Source organism: Lagopus muta, chromosome 7 (genome assembly GCF_023343835.1).
Source record: "Lagopus muta isolate bLagMut1 chromosome 7, bLagMut1 primary, whole genome shotgun sequence".
NCBI classification, from domain to species: Eukaryota; Metazoa; Chordata; class Aves; order Galliformes; family Phasianidae; genus Lagopus; species Lagopus muta.
Window position 1 is genome coordinate 30,238,954 of NC_064439.1, and position 6,671 is coordinate 30,245,624.

General features: G+C 49.7%; 1 non-coding gene across 1 annotated transcript; it reads left to right on the forward strand.

The window, feature by feature from the left end:
• The first annotated feature begins 5,606 nt into the window (after positions 1 to 5,606).
• LOC125696529 (U5 spliceosomal RNA) lies at positions 5,607 to 5,719 on the forward strand. The gene has a single exon (XR_007378376.1). It is a non-coding gene; the product is annotated as a U5 spliceosomal RNA (small nuclear RNA).
• The last annotated feature ends 952 nt before the right edge of the window (positions 5,720 to 6,671 follow it).

The following is a 6,671-nucleotide window of genomic DNA, read 5'->3' on the forward strand; positions in this document are numbered from 1 at the left end:
TCATGGGGGCACACGGGGAAGCTGGTTCTGCCTGTCCCTGCTCTGCATCCAGCCCCTGGGTGAGTAAAGAATGACTGCTTCCCGTTTAGGCAGTCCATTAACCTTCACAAGCCTGAACTTTCATTCGAATAATTGTAAAATAAGTATAGGTGGTGAAACCTGAGGAGAATCACTGCTATTTGTATGGCCTTTGGAAAGTTTAGAGACCCAACCCCGAGCAGGGATCCGCTGCTGTTTCAGGGAACGAGATTATATCTTTCCAAGCTCTCTGCTGTAATTGGAAAATGTTACAGCACTGGTGAAAACAGAAACTTGCATGCACTGGCTGATGGTCAAATGAATGCAAACAGGACAGATGTGCATGAATCTCCATTCTGTGTTTGCTGGGGAGATTGCCTTGTCTTTTACTCACCTATGTTGCTGCTGAATTGCTTTAGCCGTAATACCTTTTGCAAGGTGTGTTAGAATTAGGCAGCACAAGTCAGCTTTGCTGTCCCTCATCTGGGGTACAACATAGGGACACAATGGTGGTGGGTCCTTGCACAGAGCTCAGTGGGCTGCAGTTCTGGCTGCACGCGAGGCTCCAGGAGTGCCAGCACAGAGCAGTAAGTGCCGCAGCCTGATGGCATTGATCTTTCACTCAAGGTGAATAACAAGGCTCTTTTCAACACCCAGGCATTGCTTCGAAGTGGCGTCTTAAGGCACAGCTTATTGTGGATGAGGTTAGTTGTACTGGCTTCAGTGTAGATAAATGGCTGGTTGCAGAACCAAGATTACTTCAGAAATAAGTGTTTCTTGGTATTATTTTGAGCAGTAGCTTGTTGTCGACTGTTCTAAATGCCAAAAGCCTTTAAATTTTATTGTGATATTGTGGATAGGACCCTGCATTAGCAAAAAATGGCTTCTGTGAAAAGCACCACTTACAGTCAGAAATAGTTCACAGCAGCAATAACTTGCAAGTCTAGCCTAAATCCCAGACAGGTCTGCGTTGAGTTCAGAGAGGCTCTGAATCTGAATGCTGATAAGCAGTTCACACCCTCTAATAATCCTTAAGTAGCATCAGGGAGGGCAGAAGATATCTTCCACCCACACAGCAGAGCAGGTGTGAACCATTGTTTCAGCCTATTGAGAACAGGGAGGCTAACATGGTTTCCACCAAGCAACAGGTTTATTCCAAGAAGACTGTGGAAACCCAGACAGAGGGGCTGCTCAGAAATGTGGCTGTTCAAGTCTCTGGCTGCAGGGACTGCTTGAGCCTGCTGCTACCTGGGGAAGACGGCACCTGCGTGAGGTGTGAGCAAGTGGATGAGATACTCCAGCTGGTGATTGAGCTCAAGGAAGAGGTACAGAAACTTAGGACCATCAGGGAATGTGAGCGGGAGATAGACTGGTGAGGTGACTGGCTGGCATGTCAGAGGAAAAGGTGCCAGGGAGACAGTGGTGGATCCCCAGCCCCATCAGAGTAGGACAGACCTGACTGATGAGGAGGGTTGGACGAGGGTCCCTACTCGACGTCATGGGAACTCCCCCTGCCTGCCTATCCCGCATCCCCCGATCCCCCTTAGCAACAAATTTCACATGCTGGAAATGGAAGGTGATGTGAGCAATGAGGTGATGGAGGATCTGCCGAGGAGGGAGCCTAAGGCAAGGAGGGAGTCTAAGGCAAGGCAGCCACCCCCATGCCTCCAGACTGCCTCTCTCAGGAAAGAAAGAAGGGTGGTCGTGGTGGGTGACTCCCTTCTCAGAGGAATGGAGGGCCCCATATGCAGACCAGACCCGAGCTGCTGAGAAGTGTGCTGCCTTCCTGGGGCCCAGGTCAGGGACATAAGCAGGAAAATACCAAAGCTGGTGAGGCCCACTGATTACTTTCCGTTGCTCATAGTTCAGGTGGGCAGTGAAGAAATTGCTCAGACAAGCCTACGGGCAATGAAAAGGGATTTCAAGGGTTTAGGGCACTTAGTTCAAGGTGCAGGAGTACAAGTAGTCTTTTGTTCTGTGCTATCAGGGGCAGTGTGGGACTCAGATCTTGCACGGAAGGTGCAAGCAATGAATAACTGGCTCAGAGGCTGGTGCTGAGCCAGAAACTTTGGGTTCTTCGACCATGGGGTAGTTTACTCAGCCCCTGGCTTGCTGTCCAACCATGGAGCCCACCTATCTCAAAGGAGGCAACGAATCTTAGCTCAGAAGCTAGCGGGGCTCATTGATAGAGCTTTAAACTAATTATGACGGGGGAAGGGGACAGTACAGGCCTCACAAAAGAAGAGCCTAGGGGAATGATTTTAGAGCTGGGAGTGAGGCAAATGACTCTGCTCAAGTGCATCTATACTAATGCACGCAGCATGAGCAACAAGCAGGAGGAACTGGAAGCGATTGTGCACCAGGCTAACTATGATCTAGCTGCTGTTACTGAAACATGGTGAGACTGCTCCCATGACTGGAGTGTTGAGATCGATGGTTATAAGCTCTTCAGATGGGACAGACAAGGAAGGAAGGGTGGCGGTGTGGCCCTTTATATTAAAGACTGTTTTGATGTTGAAGAGCTTGAGATTGCAAATGATAAAGTGGAGTGTCTATGGGTGAGGATCAAGGGGAAGGCCTGTAGGGGAGACATCGTAGTTGGGGTCTGTTATAGACCACTGAATCAGGATGAGGAGATGGACGAAGCATTCTACGAGCAGCTTGCGAAAGTCGTGCGATCACCAGCACTCGTTCTTGTGGGGGATTTCAACTTCCCTGATATATGTTGGAAATATAACATGGCTCAAAGGAAGCAGTCCAAGAGGTTTCTAGAGTGTGTGGAAGATAGCTTCCTTACACAACTGGAAGAGAGCCTACCGGGGGTGATGCCCTGCTCCACCTGCTCTTTGCTAACAGAGAAGGACTGGTAGGTGATGTGAAAGTTGGAGACTGTCTAGGGCAGAGCGACCATGAAATTGTAGAGTTCTCTATTCTTGGAGATGTCAGAAGGGTGACTACCAAAACTGCTATCTTGAACTTCAAGAGGGCAGACTTTGACCTGCTCAAGACGCTTGTAGCACGGGTCCCTTGGGAGTCACTCCTTAAGGGTAAAGGGGTCCAGGAAGCCTGGATGCTCCTCAAGATGGAAATCTTAAAGGCACAAAAACAGGCTGTCCCTGAATACCATAAGGCGAGCCGTAGGGGGAGAAGACTGGTGTGGATGAGCCGGGAATTACTGTCAAGACTCAGGAAGAAAAAGAGAGTCTATGTCCTCTGGAAGAAGGGACAGGCTACTAGGGGAGATTACAGTGAAGTTGCTAAGGTATGCAGGGAGGAAGTCCAGAAGGCGAAAGCCCATCTTGACCTTAGATTGGCCACTGCAGTAAAGGAGAATAAGAAATCCTTTTACAAATATATCAATGGCAAGAGAAGAAACAAGGATAATCTCTATCCTTTAATTGATGCGGTGGGGAATGTGACCACAGATGACAAGGAGAAAGCTGAGGTCCTCAATGCCTTCTTTACATCTGTCTTTAATAGTCAGACCAGTTATCTCCAGGGCACTTTGTGCCCTGATCTGGATATCTGGGCTAATACGCAGAATGTCTCCCCGGAGATTGAGGTGGAGGCCATTAGGGAGCTCCTCCTCCATCTGGACAGTCACAAGTCCATGGGACTGGATGGACTTCATCCTAGGGTGCTGAGGGAGTTGGCAGGGGTGATTGCTAAGCCGCTCTCAGCTATCTACCAGCGCTCTTGGTTGACTGGAGAGGTTCCAGAGGATTGGAGGCTTGCTGATGTGACTCCCATCTACAAGAAGGGCCGTAAGGAGGATCTGGGAAACTATGGGCCTGTCAGCCTGACCTCAGTGCCAGGGAAGGTCATGGAACAAATCCTCCTGGGAGAGATCACACGGCTCGTGCGCGACGTCCACGAGATCAGGCCCAGTCAGAATGGGTTCATGAAAGGCAGGTCGTGTTTGACCAACCTCATCTCTTTCTATGACTGGGTGCCCAGACTGGTAGATGAGGGAAAGGCTGTTGATGTAGTCTACCTAGACTTCAGCAAAGCCTTTGACATGGTCTCTCACAGTATCCTTCTGCAGAAACTGGCTGCCCGTGGCTTGGACAGTTTTACCCTCCATTGGATAAGGAACTGGCTGGAGGGCTGTGCTCAACGGGTGGTGGTCAATGGAGTGAAGTCTAGCTGGAGACCTGTTTCAAGTGATGTCCCCCAGGGGTCGGTGCTGGGGCCCATCCTGCTTAATATCTTCATTGACGACTTAGATGAAGGGATTGAGTGCACCCTGAGTAAGTTTGCAGATGACACCAAGTTGGGAGGTTGTGTCGATCTGCCTGAGGGTAGGGAGGCCCTGCAGAGGGATCTAGATAAGCTGGATTGCTGGGCCGAGGTGAATGGGATGAGGTTTAACAAGGCCAAGTGTTGGGTCCTGCACTTTGGCCACAATAACCCCATGCAGTGTTACAGGCTTGGGGATGAGTGGTTGGATGACTGAAGAGGAAAGGGACCTGGGGGTGTTGGTTGATGCTCGGCTGACCATGAGCCGACAGTGTGCCCAGGTGGCCAAGAGGGCCAACGGCATCCTGGCCTGCATCAGAAATAGTGTGGCCAGCAGGAGCAGGGAGGTAATCGTCCCCCTGTACTCAGTACTGGTGAGGCCGCACCTCGAGTACTGTGTTCAGTTTTGGGTCCCTCACTACAAGAAAGACACTGAGGCCCTGGAATGTGTCCAGAGAAGGGCAACGAAACTGGTGAGGGATCTGGAGCACAAGTCTTACGAGGAGCGGCTGAGGGAGCTGGGATTGTTCAGTCTGGAGAGGAGGAGGCTCAGGGGAGACCTCATTGCACTTTACAACTTCCTGAAGGGAGGTTGTGGCGTAAAAGGGTCTGGCCTCTTCTCCCAGGCAAATAGTAGGACCCGAGGAAACGGCCAGAAGTTATACCAGAGGAGGTTTAGGTTGGACTTGAGGAGAAACTTTTTCTCTCAGAGCATGGTCAGGCACTGGAATGGCTGCCCAGGGAGGTGGTGGAGTTGCCGTCCCTGGCAGTGTTCAAGAGGTGCCTGGATGAGGAGCTACGCGATATGGTTTAGTGCTTGTGATACTAATAGGAATGGGAGGGTGGTTGGACTGGATGATCTTGCAGGTTGTTTCCAACCTTGCGATTCTGTGATTCTTTGATTCTATGAATCCCGAAGTCCTTACAGCACAGGAGCTGGGAGACTGGAAAACAAGTATGACTGCTGCAGTTTTTACTCAGTTCTATCATCAGTCAGAGGTCAGGACCCTGCAGAGGACCTGCCTGTTCTATCAGAACAGCCCAGTTAACGGTAACTGGTTGAGTATTGAGCTGGTTGATAACTTCATCTTCTACTATGAAAGTTATCACCCGAGTCTATCTCATGGAGGACAAAGCATCAGGGCAAAACTTCATGCAAGACACCTGCGTTTGGAGAGAAGGAATGGAGTTGCATATTTTTCTAGTCCAGCTTTTGGGTGTCAACAGCCAGGCAGAAAAGAAGGGGAGGGACATCATCTTTTAGGTCATTTCTTTACCTGATGAGCATTTGTATGCAAAATGGATTGGGATCACTACTTCTGACAAGCCAAGAATTGATCAAATATCATATATTCTGGATTCTCTTCAGATCATACATCTTTTGCCCCTTACCAAAGATTTCTATGGAGAGGAACAAGCATAAGTGTCTTGGAATTTTCGGAGGCTTCTTGGTGGAGAGTTTTAGGCTGAGGTACTAAATGAGTTTTTTGCCTTAGTCTTCACTAGCAGCCAGGATTCTCATATTTCTCGCGTCCCTGAAGCTCACATCTGTGGGCCTCTAGATGGGAGCCTGGACAGTAAAGCTCCCTCCCTCTCCCCCCTTCTCCACCTCCCCCCAACTCTGCTGCAAGGGCTGAGCAAGTCTGAGGTCCTTGAGACTAAACATATACAAGTCTACGGGACCAGATGACACGCATCCCAGGTCCTAAAGGAGCTGGCTGATGTGGTTGCTGAGCAGCTACTCATCATATTTGAAAAGTTGTGGCTGTCAGGCAAAGTCCCCAGGGACTGGAAAAAAGGAAACATCACTCCCATTTAAAAGAAAGGGAAGAAGGAGGACCTGGGGAACTGCAGGCCAGTATGCTTCACCTCTGTACCTGAGAAGATCATGGAGCAGATGCTCTTAGAAGACATGCTATGGCACGACAGATGAGCAAGTGATCTGAAACAGCCAGCATGGCTTTACCAAGGTCATGCCTGATCAATCTGATTGCCTTCTGTGATGGAGTGACAGCATCAATGGACAGAGGGAAGGCGACTGATGTCCTGTACCCGGACTTCTGCAGGGCCTTTAACATGATCCCGCATGGTATCCTGGGCTCCATCGGAAGAGAGGTAGGCATAAGGGACAGGGAAGTGATTGTCCCTCCCTTCTGTGTCATTGTGAGGCCCCATCTGGAGTAATGCATCCAGATGTGGGGACCCCAGTACAGGAAAGATGTGGAGCTGTTGGATAGGGCCCAGAGGAGGGCCACATGGTCATCAGAGATCTAGAGCACATCTCCTATGAAGACAGATTGAGGGAACTCAGCTTGTTCAGTCTGAAGAAGTCGTAAGTAAATCTCATTGCAGCCTACCAGTACTTAAAAGGGGATTATAAAAAGAAGGAGAATCAACTTTTTAGTTGGGTAGAT